Source organism: Pempheris klunzingeri, chromosome 19 (assembly GCF_042242105.1).
Source record: "Pempheris klunzingeri isolate RE-2024b chromosome 19, fPemKlu1.hap1, whole genome shotgun sequence".
NCBI lineage: Eukaryota > Metazoa > Chordata > Actinopteri > Acropomatiformes > Pempheridae > Pempheris > Pempheris klunzingeri.
The window spans coordinates 4679775-4697263 of record NC_092030.1 but is presented as its reverse complement, the minus strand read 5'-3'; the positions used below and the strand labels follow the sequence as shown (position 1 = coordinate 4697263).

The following is a 17489-nucleotide window of genomic DNA, read 5'->3' as shown; positions in this document are numbered from 1 at the left end:
TTAGGATTAGTGTAAGTGTCAAAATGACACCCCTGCCCACCCCACATGTCTATTTTTGAAATTTTGTCAAAGGTGTATTATTGTATGTGTGCATTATATGAGAAAACACTTGCTTTGGGCCTTACTAGATTTGAGATTCGACACTTTTTGTCTCAGCCAAAGGCAGAGATACAGAATCTGAAATGAAAAAGTGCACACATTTGTTGTCAAGATGTCAAGTTTTGAAGGTAAAAATATTGTTGTACTAATTTGTTCAGCACCATTGTACAGTAGTATTTGTTTCTTAAGGTAGAGGCAGTTTCTGTCTCCCTGTTTCGCTCTCCCTCTCTCTACAGTCCAAGGTCATAGTGTCAGATTGTTAATTGCTCAGAAAAAATCAACACAAACACTGGGAGGCTAGCCAAGGGCAAGTAAGCTATCTGTAATTCAGTGGGGAGGCTGAACTTCTCGATGCTAGTGTCTTCAGTCGACAATTAGCCATGTGGGAGACTTCAAACATGCACTGCGCGTGAGAGAACATCTCTCTCATCTGCTAATCCTGTCTGTTTCACACTCTGGTTCCATGCCACTGCTTTCTGCACCTCCGTTTGATCCATGCTTAATGAGGGTGTTAGATCACCAATATACCAATTACATTACCTGGAAGAGAGGCAACACTCTTTCCCTCTCCAGTTTTCACAGTGCAGCCCAAGAGCATCATTAATGCAAAGCTTCCTGATGCACAGCCTTTGTTATCTTTTCTATCCGTTGGAGATACTCATCTAAAATCTTTTACAATTGCACTTGATGTAGTTACTTTGTACCTACTCACTCAGCAATTATTTTTATTTTTCCCCTACTGGTCTGTTCACTTTCAAAGCAATTTTTCAAAGCTTTGCATGATTTGTTTCACACCAGTCTCTTGCCCTTTTTACTACCTCTTACCTGCTTCACTACCTACTGATACAAGCACCGCTGCTTTGAACAGTTCGTTCCACTCAGCCCCGTATATGGATGAGAAAAGTAGAATGATATATTGTAACTGCATGGGAATGTACGAAAACCCTAAAAAAAATAAAAAACAGTTTTTTTTTTAAATTGGCTGTAGTGAAAGAAGCCCACATCACTGGCATAACAAATGGTGAAAGGGTAATATTACTTTAGAGCTACAACTTGCCCCAGAGTGATCAGTATCTAGCTGTCTTGCCATTTTTTTTTTACACGGTTGCTGTTCCAGCAGCAGCAATCAAAAATGTTCCTATATTTGCATGCGTCCAACAGTTGCATTTATTGCAGCATGTAAAATAAAACCCTCCCTGATGCACATAGCAACCATCCTATCAAGCTAGCACTCTCTAAAATGTCACTCCTAAAAGCTGTTCTCTTTTAAGACAGGTGAAACCACCCGTCATTGTGGTAAGAAGTTTTCAGCCTTTTTTTCCAGCATGAATCCGCTTTCTGAGGATTTTCCACATTTGTGTCTTCTGTATGTTTTGTGATTTTAGCATATTTCTCAAGAAACAAATTACTGGTATTTCATAGGATAATTTTATTTTTTTCATAGTCGGTTGTGGGTGACATGTTTGTAATATTAAAGGAAGGTAGAGGACATTAGTGTGGATCTAGCCCGAAGTGAAGGAAGACGAAGATAAGTTATTCATTTATGGACCTGCATCTGAAAACACCTAAGTACATGCAGCTGTATATCTGTTCAGGCCTGAATTGCCATGAAATGAAGAAGTAAACGGCGAAGAAGCCATTCCTATGATGGCCATTTTAATCACTTTTTGTTATCATAGGAACACTCACTGTTGAATGAAGCACTTCTGCTGAAATTGTGCAGACTCTCAGTAGAAAATGATGTGCTATTTAATGAATTGACAATAAGTCTAGTATAATTGGCCTGTCATCCTTGCATAACGCCACTCTCACATGAAAATATTTTAGCTTTCTAAAGTCAATTTTCTATTTCTATTTAATAGGTTTCATGGGGCCTAGTGTCAAGAAACTTACTGAGAATTAAAGAACTGAACTTTAAATTCATTACTTCTAGGAAGAGTTGGTATCTGACTCTATAGCTCATCCTAATTAACTAACTACCATAATTAAGAAGAGTGCTCTCCAAAAAGAGAGGGTGGAGGCCTTGTCTTTGCAGTCCTCTGTGGGCAGATAGAGTACCAAGAGTCAAAAAGACCACAGATCTGTGTCTCCATAGGATTTCTGTTATCTGGCTTCTTATCTCTTCCCAAATAAAGAACAAAGAACATGATTTTTCCACTGGCAGTTATGTCTCTTGCGATACTGCTTTCATATCTATCTATGAAACTAGTCAGTATTTAACAAGGAAGAAGCAAATGCAGGAAAAGGGAAAAACAACATGGTTTTGTTTTTTCTTACTCCCTAACCCAGAAATCATGTTTATGTAGTGGTCCACCAGTGCTCTGTATCCTTGGTACATCACCTCAGGTGTTTTCACTTTACTGCTTACACCTCTTCTCAGCACTGCACATGATTGACATCCTTCTGAATGTCCCGTTGGATTTCTTTCACCCGCTAGGATGTGAAAATTCACATTATTTCTATTCATGGACTTTAATGTGACCATACCTACATGCACAAGGTCACCAGGCTTCCATTTGATGAAACTGCCCTGAAATTGTAATGTCGCAGGTCAGATGCAGGCAGTTATGAATATGAACATTGATGTTTGACATCAGCAATGCAGCTTGTTGTGTGGTGATAGAGTTATAAAAAAAATACGGTTGTACGTTGTTAAAATTACGACGTTTCCATTTCAACAACGAAGTGCAACAACGTCTGTATTGGCAGTCTGCACAAATTCAAGATTAGAGCTCACCTTGAACAAAGGTGAATACATTAGTAAAGATGATATTACTGACTTAACTGTAAATAAAATCCAGCATGCTTTAACTGATGAAGATATTTAAAAAATGCTTTGTATTACATTGGATTCATTCTCAAAACAATGTGTAATTTTTCTAAGTCTAAGAAAATTCCCTCTTTCCCAGAGCTCAGGAGATGTTTGTGCTTGCATTGGTCCTGACAGCATTTAAGTCATCCTGCTCAGGAGATTCAACATGCAGAAATGATAGACTGGCATTCGTGGGTTGAAGTTGAGTAAGACAGGTAGGAAGGTGAACCTGGCAGAGAAGCACATTCAACAGGATGGAGCAGCCTACGGATGGACAGGAGAAGCAGTTAGAAAGCCAGAGAAATCAGGCAGTCATACAGACTCGACCGCTAGATTGGCAGGCGTCCGTCCACAAAGACACTCAGGCCTTTGTCCGTGGACAGCTGTCCATCCTCTGATCGGTGACGGCTCAAAGCTTTTTTGAAGTAAGATAATAAGTCCGAAGCAAGGCCCAGCAGATTGGCATGTTTTCCTCAGTCGTCAGATCAAAACGGCAATGCGCTGGGGATGGTGTGCGTGTGTGTGTGTGTCCTCAGAATTAAAAGGGCACTTTTGATCAAAATTGTGTTAAACTTGTTTTGGATATTATGCAACTTGGATTGAATTTGCTGACACAAAAACAACTGTATTTACTGCTAGACTGTGTAAATAACACTAAGGAACAGAATCTACACTGCACAACCAATTCCAGTGTTATCAGTCCATTAAATGGCCGTTATCATTTGTGACTGTGAGCATAGTTATAAGGCCCTACTCTATCTCCTAATTTGCTCTGTATTGGTAAGCTGGAATGTCCCATATTTAGGTGGAGGGGCCAGCCTACATAGTAATTATGACAGGAGCAAAGCAAAGGAGGAATTAAGGAGATAAAGAGTATAAAGAGAAATAAAGTTTTTTTCTCCTTTTGGGAGGAGGCCGGGATGTTTGGATAAGGTCAAACACAGGACGTTCACCCAGAAGACCACGGTTGTTCACTTATTCTAACTGATGATAATAATGTCAAATACATTTCATTTCCTGAAGTAGCATAGTTATTTTAATGAAACCACATTCCTTTTTCCAAACCTAACCAAGTAGTTTTGGTACCCAAACCTAACCAAAGATTGGACGTTGCTGAAGGTATCGCTGCAGACACGTTGATAGTAGTGGATTATATGCAACTTCTGGCCTACTGATAGATGCAGTTGGCCTCGTCTGAAGTATTCTAATGATAGTGACAAAAACGAATAACAAGCCATTTAATGGGTTGATAATGTCCACACTCTAGGCCCGGATAAATACACTGTATTCATTTTCAGTAGTTTACACATTAGCAATACTGTCATTGTCCATTTATTTGTCCATTTTGTAGTGCTGAAAAAAATGAGATGATAAATTGAGATTGAAAATCAATCAACAACAATTCATATCAATGCAGATTGAATATTCCTTTTTTTTGGACTGTTGGTCAGACAAGCCAACCAATTCTAAAAAACATTAACTTGGATTTCGGATAATTGTGAGGGCCCTTTTTTCTAACACTTTATAGACTAAATAATTTGCACTTAAGTATTAATGCAGCACTTTGCTTGCATGATCATGGCAAACTACAGGACACTGGCAATCTATTGAAAACACTTGGAATAAGGATATTCAGTTATAGTCTTTGTAGCTTGGAAATCTACCAATACATTTCGTGTTTATGCTTGTTGTAGGTTTTGTTAAAGATGGTAAACCTTTGGGTCTAATCTCTGATTTTGCTTTGTCTCTTGAGCATTTGGTGGGATTTTCACCGGCTGAAGAAATTCAAATTAACACACATGATTTAGCAGCTTCAGTTTGATTTTCAGTTCAAACAAACCATGTTACATACATGACTTAAATCAAAGGGCTTGTAAACTATGTGTGGGTGCCCTTCCTAACATTTCAACAAGTTACACCAGTCCAACAAGAATCGTAACACTGTAGCAAAAGCAATCAGACATCAAAATTCCAATACTGCTGTGATGTGCTGCCAGTCTTGTATGCTGGATATATGTAAAGAACTCACATGAAGGGGTGTGGGTGAGTGAAATATATTGATGCTGAAAATCTAATGAAATTTCCCATGCCTTTCAAGTTTGATCCTTCTCCAGCGTGTAGGTGTCGGTGCTGGCTGGCTGCATGTGCTGCATCCACTCATGCCGACATACAAAGTAACCTTCATCTCCCCAGCGAGGATATTCTCTGAGGTTTCATTCCATCGTGTTTCCTATTCCATTTTAAGCCCCTTTCTCTACTGTGTCAAGCACATATTATTTTTAGTTAATTACCTGTCTCTGTCAACCTACAGCATCCCACTCTGTAACCTCACTGCATCAGTCTGCATGCAGGTTGTCCTCCACGGCAAAAAAAAAATTCTCCTCTCATGATTGATGACTTCTATTCTCCCACAGCATCACTTTAGCATTCAGCCTCACATATCCAAGCTGCAAAGAACATATATAAACATTTTCAAAGAATAAGTGCACTTTTTCATTTATGGTCTTCCACCAAGAACAGAATGACACCCTGAGACATTTGGGAAAAGAAAAAGAGAGCAGGTGAGAGCAAGTGACTTCATTTTGTAGCAGGCGAATACACACACCTAAGCAATATATGCTCTACAATACATGTAGCAAACGTCATATATTTGGAGATATCTTTGACAGTAAGCTATAATGTGCAGCCCTCCTTATCGATCATATTAGCAAGGTAATAAAAGCTCTGTATTGATAAAACTGACAATGGATGCGTTGGGGATTGATTGTACCATGAAGCTAGTGAGGCTATTTAGGGACCTGGACCCCTCTTTGTATTCATCGGCCGTCTCTTGAAATGTTAGAAAGATCACAGATAATGATGATCATAAAAAGATAAAATGAGGAAGAGTTCAAAACCCACCTGAGCCTTGTGCCTGATGTAAATCATCACACCTGCTACTTGACATTTCTATGTCACTGGCATCTTAAAACAAATACAATCATAATGATAATGATATTCATTTTCTATGTTTCTATTTAAATGGTTATATTTACAGCAGTAAGAATACAGGGCCAGGTTCCCTCAATAGGGGGACCCAGGGTAAAAGTCAGCTGTTGGCCCCTAATGACCCCCACATTCCTCCCACATGCATTGCATATGAATCCAGTTTCCTTTTAAAGAATAATTGTTCGTCACCTTTCAGCATGCCACTGTGTCTGTCAATCAAAGGGGGCTATTTGGGCGTCTGGAGACAGGGTTATGTTCAAAACTAGCTCACTAGCAGTTTATGATATATAATATGTATCATTTTTATTGGTTGTTTACCAGGTTTGTTTGTGTGTCATTTGGTTTGGAATAATTTGATGGGTTGGGATGGTTTTTATCGGTCTTTCACACAGCAACTATTGCACAATTCAAATGCGAGGACCTGCTGCATCACTCTGTTTATATCATTGTGGTATCAATGTAATATTTTTGAATCAACTGTTCTTCAACCCCTCATCTGTGTCTGTTATTTCATTCGTTCACTGTACCTGATATGCAGCCTTTAGATATGATCCCCACTGCCATTGTGCCACTGATTATAACCATTAACAAGCATGCTGTCTGTGAACAAAAGGGGTCACTACCCTCAGCATTAAAACATTCATCAGGGAATGTGATTTACTGGGTGCTCTCACCAAGTGGTAGGATATGTTCTTTGTTACGCTCACATTTAAAATGGGATGTATTCCAAAGTGCATCACAATCAATGCAAATAAAAAAAAAAACTTAATCACCTCAGCCATTCTCCTTCAGCTCTACTCTGATCTATTGGATTGCAGCAAATGCATGTCTGATATGACAATGCAGCATCTGTACTATGACATAGCTTAGCCTTTATGTGTCTCAAGAGAGATTCCAACCTCTAACAGAGTCCTATTTTGAGAGCGAAGAGCCATTACTGGTGGACTTGACCAGTGATAATTGAAATTCTACATTCCCGTATAATCTAAAGAGGTGAACTGCCCACAAATTAATCAGTTAAGCTGATTTTTTTTTTCTCCACCCTTTTTAATCAAGGCAGGTGGATTTTTTTCTTTCAATTTTCTCGTAATAAGAGCCAGTGCATGGCAGTAATCGACATCAGGCTAACCAGATTTGGATTTACAAATTGATGTTTTGGACCTATGACGGCTATAGTTGATGACGATAGAATAAAGTGCACACCGCGCATGAGTGCTCAGGTAAGATTAAAGTGGTGGGTGTCAATCTGGTTACCCTTTCAACTGTGAATTATATCACCTGCAGAAAAGGATAAAAAAACACAAGCAAAGCAATGCAGGGAATAATTGCAAAAAAAATACAGGAAAGGTGCAGTAACACGTACTTCCAGGGTACGGGAGGACCTTACTGCATGTCTCAGACTTTTTCTGGGGGAACATTTCACGCTGTCACCTGAATTTATCAAGTCAGCCACAAAGGATGCTGTAGTACAGAAAGGGCACTGGAAAGCAATGGAAAATTACAAGTTGAACCAAAAGATAGGGGCAGACAAAAGGACAGAAGAGAGAGAAATGGGTAGCTGGACCTGGAGTGATATAGGATTTGAGGACAGAAAGAAATTGATAGTTGGAAGGGAGAGCAGGGATGAGCACACACACAGTCACTTTCTCAGCTCTCCCTGACCTGAGAGGCACAGCCTGTTTGATTTAGTGCCAATCAGAGTTTTTAATGTCGGTGCAGCGCATCATAATTTATTAGGATTATCATAAACTTGTGCTGGGAGAAGAAGCAGGGGCACTTGTGCCTCCCTCTCAGAATGAATTACTTGCTGCAAGCTGGAGTGTCAATCAGACCAGAAAAGGCGACACCAGCTTTTTCCCACTTTGTTTTTTCTCTAACCTCTCCATGTGGCCCATCAAAACCAGGACCCACAATAAATATTCATCCCATCATATTCTGCTCTAAATGGGGCCAAGGATATGAGGTGAAGGAGAGTTAAAGGCAACTTTGAATTACATTCTAAACTGGAGGGGATATGTCTGTCATCAACAGAGGGTGGGGACTTTTGAGGGGGAATTATTTGCTTTGGATTTGTTAGTACAACCAAAAAGTACTGAAGCAACTTATTCTTCCTCCATCCAAAATATGTAATAAAATATAAATAATAAATGTAAGGTTTTCTCCCTGGGCTCCCTGCTTAATTTGATCACTGCATGAAAGGGACACTTGTCTATTTGGCTGCTTTTGGCTGATTGAAATGAAGACACCCAACTCGAATATTTTGCTAAGCCTTTTAATTTCACTTTGTTCACGCAGAAGATGAAAAGAGCCAGTGACACCATCGTCTTGAATATGGTGGTGCAGCTTTATTGTATCTGTCCAAGCCTAACCACCCTCTTCACCTACTTTAGCCTCTTGTGTTGAGTTCATTTACTTGGGGCAACAAATGGGGGAAGAAGAAATCAAAATTATGTAACCTGAGGAGACTGTGCAGATCACTAGCTTTATGCCTTTGAACTTCGTCACAATGTGAAATATATACCACGTATTAACTCATTGGGAGTGTCTGTACTGCAATTTTTTTATTCTGTAATTGACTTATTGTTTTCTTTTAAAAAGTGACAGAATGTGCACTGTACAGCACAACCTGAGCAGGCAGCATCACAAGCACTGTATAGGCCATGTCCCTCATCTAGACAAAGTTAAGCATCATTAACCAGTTATGGATGTAAATTTCACATGCACATACAAACACAATCTATCCATGTATCGTTATGTCTGCTTTTTTATGTTTATTGTAATTTAGCAAATTTATAGCATAGCTTTGGACCCTACAGTGGCCTGCACTGACGGTGAAACACAAATTCCAATGAATGAATGGGAAATCTGTGGAACAATAGATGGGCTGGCTTTTGGGAGTTTGTTTGGGGCCTGTACTGGCATGAAGCTCAGTGGGAGTATGAGAGGCAGGCAGACTAGAAGCCTAATTAATCCAGCCTTCCTTAATTAGTCTCTCTCCCGTCCATGACGCACTCACCAATCTTCTAATGCTCCCTTTTCCTCCGCTGCTTTCCCTGTCTCTTTTTTACTCCATCTATATTTCCTCTATCTCCCTCTCCCTTTCTTTCCTGCTCTGTCTGGTTTGCCATCTTTCCAGGCTTGACCGAATGGTGACAATATGTTCTGAGGTGATAAACAAGCACATGCCGCTGCAGAGGGCAGCTTAGGCAATGCCATCGTTGTCTGTGCTGTTGCCTCTGTTACAACTAGAGGACCAAACAAAAGCCCAGCTGTGGGCGGCAGAAAATTGCCTGCACCACATTGTCTTTGGAGATATACGGTGCGTCTTACAATGCAGGTGGTCACTGTGCGGCTGGGTGGCACCGTGCCCTGAGCACTGCACCACTTGGGTGTGGATCACGGCAGTAATCTGCAAACACTGGCACGGGAAAACACTGGATGCATCCCTCCAGCATGGCGGGATAACAGGCCATGGCTGTAGCTGTAACCAGGGCCAAGGCTGCTATGTTCAAAGATGCAGACTGTAATGACGCTGCACAACACCGAGGCCCAGCCCACTCACTCTGTGCCCAGAATAATGAGGCAGTTATTCCACCAGTGGCCATGACCATTCAAAATAACTGCACTGTGAATACTGATCAAGACTAAGTGTTGACATTCGCATGCACCATGCTGGCTTTATAATGAGCCGCATGATTAACTCATCTGGGTTTGCTTGTCTTTCTTGTGGGAAAGGTAAAATACTCCACTTCAAATTTAGGGATTAGTACTGTAGCAAAGCAAAATCTACCCAATTTGTAAGAAACAAAAAAAATATGTAAAATATATGCTTTTATCCATTTATTTGCAGTAGATTCTTGGTTATTTTTGGATCACACACACACACACACACACACACATATATATACACACACACACACATATATATATATATATATATATATATATATATATATATATACACACACACACACACATATATATATATATACACACACACACACACACACACACACACACATATATATATATATATATATATATATATATATATATATTTGTACCAAAAAATCCATTATGATGCCTGTAAAGATGGGCTATTTGTGTATCAAGGTCATGCATCCCTGCTGCATTTCCACAGAACATTTGCCAGTTTTCTATCTATCTATCTATCTATCTATCTATCTATCTATCTATCTATCTATCTATCTATCTATCTATCTATCTGTCTATCTATCTATCTGTCTATGTGTGTGTATATACACTTCTGATCTCTTATTTCTGGTATAACATACTGTCTGAAATAGAGGCCAGAAAAGGAGGTGAAGCTGTCTTTTACACTCCAGAAGCTAAAAATCCCTTTTCCTCCTAATAATGCTTCAAATGTCAAACCTTAGTCGTGATTACCTTCACCTATATTAGATGAGGTTTTGGTGGCATTTCGCAGTGAACTTGGTTTCAGATGAGATAAAAATCCTTCTCATTATTTCAAATTGTATGTCTTTTGGTTCCAGGCAGAAACTTAAAGGTTTACAATTGAGATGTGAACATTTTCAGCAGTGTAGTTTTGGCTTTGTGTGAGTTGGGGCATACCACACAGATGAGCTCCAGGAAACCCATGGATAGCGTCATCCCTCTAAGAAAGAACATTGCCAAAACACAAGCCAAAGTTGTTAGCTTTCTGTGTAGCAGCTTGGTAAGTTTGCCTGTAACTCCTCACCACTGCTTGTAATCCCAAGTTACTTCAAGTGTGTGTGTGCCTGATATCTGGAAGCTTTCGAGGCTCTGCACCCTAACTGGTGAATAGTGACTCACCACTACACTGCAGTCTACAAACTTAACCATCACAGTCCCTGAGCACCGAGCATACAGTAAATCTGTATAGTCTGCTCTCATTTAATGTTTCTTTCTCCCACATTTCTTGTTTCTTTGATGCTGTTATTCGCCGGCTTTGCATCTCCTCTTTGAGAATATATTTTGGTGCAATTTTTCTTTTTTTTTTTTTTTGCCCTGTTCAGTGTGGCCCATTTCTTGTGTGTGGGTTTTTGGTTCTCTTTGTGCCTTTATTTCCATAGCTCTCTCTTTCCCAGGGCTTCCTCGGCATCATTTGCATGGCCTACTTTCTGTACTGGGTTTGGTTAATACCCACAAGTAGACACTTGAGCAGTAAACACTTCCCTTGCCGTGACTACCACTGGGCTTTCCTGAATGAACTGATCCACTTAAAGCCTGATCTCTATAATGCCTGTGATAGCACCCAGGACCATACTTCCCTTCAGGATCTTGACCAAGCAATCACACACACCTCTGCCAGGTCAAATGAATTCACATCGTTCTAAAAGAGTGACACTTAATACGATAATTATATCAACTTAGTTCTTCTTAGTAATCATATAAAATCTGTACTCCTACTCCTACTTCACTGCTAATGCTACTAATTTTAGTGCTTCACTACCACATACTGTAGATAGAGAGGTAAGTGGTCAAAATACTGCGTCCTTTAATTTTCCTTATCAGCTAATAATGAAAACTTGCTATTTGTAGAAGTAAGAATTTCAAAGAGATAGAGGGTAAACCATGTAAAAACTATGTGACGGACACAGCACACATTTTATCATAAAACTCCACAGGGACCAAAAAAAAAAAAAAAAACCAAGGCATCTGCTGCTAATTAAGGTTATTGATTCTACCCGCCAGTTTTTTAGCCGAGGAGAACACACTGAATTGTGACGTGCAGTTTGTCCAGGTTCCCTAACGTCTCGGAACAGTCACTTCTATAAAATATGGTGCGATTATTTCCACCTGTCACAGTACCTTTCAAATTGAGTTTCAGATGTGCAACAGCTGAATCTAGTCAAGAGCAGACAGCTGCGCCTCTTTCACTTGAGAAGAATCTGTGTTCCTGCTTACGAATACATTAATTGTTTTCCTCTGTGCTTATTATGAAGTTAGAATTCCTCAAAACACATTCAGAATATTTGGGTGCGCGATGATTTGCAATGTCACCCTCTTACTAATTTTCTCACTTTATACTCCTTGCATAGTTTTCCATAAACATGCAGTTACATTCACACACATGAGGCATTATAGACATACATGCAGATATATTATATAAATAAAAAAAGCAGAGATACAGTGTGTGTGTATATAAATATATATATATATATATATATATATATAAATATATATATATATATATATATAAATATATATATATATATATATATATATATATATATATATATATATATATATATATATATAGATATAGTTTTTTTTTTCTTTAAGCTATGCTGCAATATAGGCCTATATGTAAATATCTATATATCTTCACCTGTCAACCTGAGTCCTATTCTCCGTATAACTCCAGCATATTCCACTATCTCTCCTTAAAATGTTCCATACAATGATGGAAAAGAAAGGTCCATATGGAAATGTCAAATACATAACTTCATAGCAAATGATCAGTGGTATTCATACATTTGCATGCATTTCTTCAGTATTAGGGGGGAAAAAAGATTGGAAAAAAATCTCAAAAAGCTAATCTCCCACTGCATTTGCAAGGCTTTCTGGGACACCAGAACCCCAGGAGGAAGCTGTCTGTGCACTATAAACAACTTCTCAGAGTTTGTGTTGGGGTTTCTTTGAGAGAACAGGAGATAGACATGGAGGTTTGTATTCCTGAGATGGGAGCAGCAAATAAAAGATGGGAAATGGATGAGACATAGAGAGGGGAGAGCAGGGTTCATATATAATGGCTGACTGGTAGAGAATGAGAATTGGCTGTTTTTCATTTCACCTGTCGTTGTAAAGGAAGTGCCTGTCACAATGAGGGCAATGTCACCAGGACAGACGATGTTTCCATGACAACCAGGATTTTTTTCTCCATCTTACCAATTTGCGTTGAGCTGTTGCATTGGATGAGGTCTTTAAGGAGGGACATGGTACCCCTTCTAGAACATAAATGAGAAGAACACTTCACACAAAAACAACACCGCATCTTCCTCTCTTTTCATTGTCATTTTGCACTTTAGATCTTTTTTCTCCATGCTGCTGTTTAATTCTGCTCATATCAAGCTGTGCCCTTTGATTGTCACTCTGCTTGTTCTACATCAGACACTGGCAGTGCGAGTAGAATTATAGTCATGTTGTGCTGTGACGCCACTAATATCTTACATCTGTGTTTAACATCTTGGCTAAAGTCAAAACAATGAAGTTGTCAGATTCTCAGACACTCCAAGTTTTGCCAGGTGTGTTTTGGAGAAAGAAACACTGGAGCTTTCTGCTTTACCCAATGGAACAACGAGCACAGGTTAAGATCACAAGGCTGTCTATAAAGATAACAACTACCCATTGGGTTTAGGACATTTCCTGTGCTATCCATGAAATCCCCAGGATGAAATGTATCAGCACGGTGATCCAGGATAAGGCGGTGCTGCATACTGACACGCAGCAGTGATTCAGTTCATCCTAGTGGTTTAATAGGTGTTACAGAAAAAGAGAACATCCAAAAACTCTGCAGACAGTTATCATTACAGAGAGCATGTGTGTAAAGGGTCGGTTTATCTAAATTACAAAAAAAGATGATTTCTCATTTACCTATAGCGCTATCTGACCATGTAGATAGTGTTGCCTTTATTTGCTCAGGTTTATGCTGCTACCCAATACAACAAAAGTGACTGATTTCTTTATGGTGCTCAAAAGCTTTGAGAAAAAAGAAGAAGAAAAAGTAAAGATTCACTTCTCAAGATAATCCATAAGACATCAATGATTTTCAAATTCTTCAGTATAAGATCTGTAGATTTTTCAGGGCAACCTAGACATTGCAGTTTTTTTATTCAATGCCAAAACAGCTACACATAAAACCACAAGCCATCTACATGCCTAGATACCACCAGGGCCAAGGAAGGTAATATGCTTTCTTTTGTAATTTGGGGAAACCATCACATTGACTGGAGTCAGCATTTGTGTGAGGCTTTTCTATTATAAAGAAGCAGTCAGTGATGGCACTGATTTTGATAGGATCTCCCACAAAACATCATACAAAGTGTTTTGTGTTTTGTATTGTTGAGGCATTGTTGGCTTGTGCTCATTCAGACCTGATGTAGAAAAAAGACAGGAGTTCTAGCAGAATCAGAGGCCACTTTTCTATTGTCACGCAGTTGGAAAATGATGAGGCCAATCTGCTCCATGCAGGGAGAAACAGTCCCCTGTAGGCTTACTGATTTTAAGGCAGTACGTTTATGTTATGTCCCACCATCTCTCATTTTGGGAGCTGCAGGTGGGCTTTTTTTCTGGCGCCCAGATTTCCCAACCCCTCCTGGCTTTGAGTTTCGTCCCAAGGTACTGACAGACCTACAATGGCATTCACTGTTGTAAAGATGTATTTACTTGGGGCAACGGTTATAATGTAGGTCCATTTCACATTCAGTGAAGCAGATTATTATGTGCTATATTGATATATTGCATTTTGTATTTCAGATTCATTTTGTGGATATATATATATATATATATATATATATATATATATATACACACACACACACACTGAACAAAAATATAAACGCAACACTTTTGTTTTTGCTCCCATTTTTCATGAGCAGAACTCAAAGATCTAAAACATTTTCTATATACAAAAAAACCCCATTTCTCTCAAATATTGTTCACAAATCTGTCTAAATCTGTGTTAGTGAGCACTTCTCCTTTGCCGAGATGATCCATCCCACCTCACAGGTGTGGCATATCAAGGTGCTGATTAGACAGCATGATTGTTGCACAGGTGTGCCTGAGGCTGGCCACAATAAAAGGCCACTCTGAAATGGGCACTTTTGCTTCATTGGGGGGATCTGGGGGGGGGGGGTCAGAAAACCAGTCAGTATGTGGTGTGACCACCATAATCTATTTCCCACACTTGTGTATGTCAATGATATTGCTGCAAAATAGTATGAAACTGTGTGAAGTGTAAGTTTTGGGTGCGATCACCCTTAAGTGGAAGAACAATATGGATGGAAATCAATGTATTTTAAGCAGCTTTTACTCTGCTCGACACTTTTATCAGCTCCAGCAATACTTCTTGGTTTCAATACTAAATGCAATGAAAACAACTGAAGTACAGTGCATGCAGCAGATTATTGGACTGTCTAAGCCGCTGGTAAAATACTTAAACTTGCAAATATGTAAATTGTGCTTGCATTCTAAACTTTACATAAGCATAAAAACAAGCTTGAATGACTCTCATGACTTCTCAGTATCTGCAGCCTCCAGATAAGTAGACAGCATGTGTGTCTGAAGTCTGATTCACGATTCATGTACATGTGGTCAGAATGATTAATTATATTTCTGTTATGTTCATTTTCTGATGGTTGGCATGGAGAGATGTCCAACATCTCAAATTACAGAGACTACATTAAGCGCAGGCACGTGGCTGTCATGATGAATGTGTGAACATTATGGCTATGTCACCTCTCCGACTAACACAAGACCAGTCGTGCTTGATTCAATCATTCTTGAGCTGAGTTGTCACATTGGAGGGTCAGAGTTGAAACAAAACTCTTAATGACTCCCAGCAGAGACAACATTAGGCTGTGGTCTCTCACTTCAGCATGATGCAAATACACTGGAAGTGTGCATTGATTTTCCCATCATGTCAGGACTATTCAGCAGCGCCAAATCCTTTACCAGTCTCTCCCAATTAGCTTTCGGCCCGAAGAACACTGTCGATCCCCATCTGCCCATCTGCCTGTCAGTGGCTTCATTCCACTGAAGAAGAGAGATAGGAAATGGGAAGAAGGGGAGGAAATGAGCGAAAGAGCAAGCAAGCAATGGATAATTCTATGTTTGGCGGTTACAGTGCGAGAAGGCTTGGCAGATCTGTCCAAAGCCAAAGCCAGTAGGGGTAGTTTGGAAGCGGAAGGGCTCCCTGAGAAAGATACTGTTGTTTGGATGATAGAGTGAGGCACAATGCCCACTCACTCTCTCCGCAGCCATTTATCAATGAAAACACAGGACTTGTTCTCCGTATAGCCTCTGCCAAGGAGGGATGCAGATTTCTCATTTCTCTCTGAGTTTTATGTTTAATGTGTCTCCGTTTCTGTCGATCTTGCTATCTCCCCTCGGGATGCGTTGCCCTGAAGGTTAGGGGATCTGGTCCAGATAATGGCCTGTCTAAGAGGACTTGAGCTGAGTCTTTCACTCTCCCAAAAGGCCCTGGCGCTTGAAGTTGGCAGAGCCAGATGGACGTTCGGTATGAATACTGCCTCATCATTCTCCTCTGGCTTCTGCTGCTCCTCCCCTCTGAAACAGAAGATAGTTCCCCTCTGAACCGAAGTGAGTGACAGAATATCTTCTCACAGTCACCCTGCATGCAACGTCGCTCCTTATCTTCAACTGCCAAAAATTGGCCACATGCCACAATTGTCAATTTGGGAGCTGGGATGAGAAATCTGTGCAGAATAAATGAGTTAAAAAATAGGTCTGTCCGTCAAATTTAATTTGACATCCAGTTTTCTCCTCGCAGGGGTCCTTAGCCTTGCCCACCTCCCATAGCTGAATAGTGTGTAATTTTATTTGTATGGAATAGCTGTTATATTCCATTGGCCGTGAGTGGTTTCATCCTTTGGAATTGGCTCCTGGCTGATGACGAGGTTTTGTCCACGCTCATATAAATGAGAGTCCATGCTGTTATGGCAGCTTTGTTGCCCTCACTCTGTTCACTCATTAGCATTCAGCTTCACTCCTTGTCCTGATGGGTGGTGTAATTACTGAAGCCACAGGGAGGCCACTGAATTTTATAGTTTGTTGAAAGCCTGCTGGGAGCTGCCCACTAGCGGGGAGCAAGAGAAATACATGCCACCTCATCTCAGCCAGTGCGCAATAGCCGCTAAAACCCAAAACTTGATGAAAAAAAAATGCATGTACACGCACTGATGTTGAAACACGATTGGATACTATGATCCATGCACACAACACACACTGAAAAACACTCATATAAATGCATGCTCACACAGCAGGACATTGTGGAAATGTAGCTGTCCGCCCCTGCACACAAACAGATAAAGTCGCCATTGGCCTGGGCTGCAAGCCGATAAATTTCCCCCCACGTCCCTTTATGGGTTGTGCTTTTTATTTTGCTGCTGGGGTTTTATCTGGGGGCAGCAGTAGCTGAATCCGCATATCCTGGCCCTGGCACAGCGAGGACTTCGCCTACAGTGCATTAGTTCTCACATGAGGAATGAGTTTTTTGATGAAACGGCCCACCATTCTCAGGCCTGATGGAACACCACTATGGGTTTACCCACAGTGATCTAATCCACAGCTGGGCCCAGACACCGACTGATATACTAGTGCAGAGAGACAGAGAGAGATTGAAGGAGCTGAATAGAAGAGATGTGGAGTAAGAGCGGGGGATTGAACCAGAATGAAAAGGATATACTCTACGAGGAGAAACAGCGTGAGAGGATCCTCCATTAGAGAGTCCATATTTGGCACGTGTGTGTGTGTGTGTGTGTGTGTGTGTGTGTGTGTGTTTGTATCTCAGCCATCTCGCTGGCAGATAAACAACGCCTTGCATGACTGCAGGCATACTGGTGGG

The 17489-nt window shown here is 40.3% G+C and overlaps 1 protein-coding gene across 1 annotated transcript in view; it reads left to right on the top strand.

The window, feature by feature from the left end:
* The window catches only part of LOC139219205 (leucine-rich repeat transmembrane neuronal protein 4), an 88544-nt gene that overhangs the window by 14965 nt on the left and 56090 nt on the right, over nucleotides 1-17489 (top strand). The gene's annotated exons all lie outside the window — the stretch shown is intronic.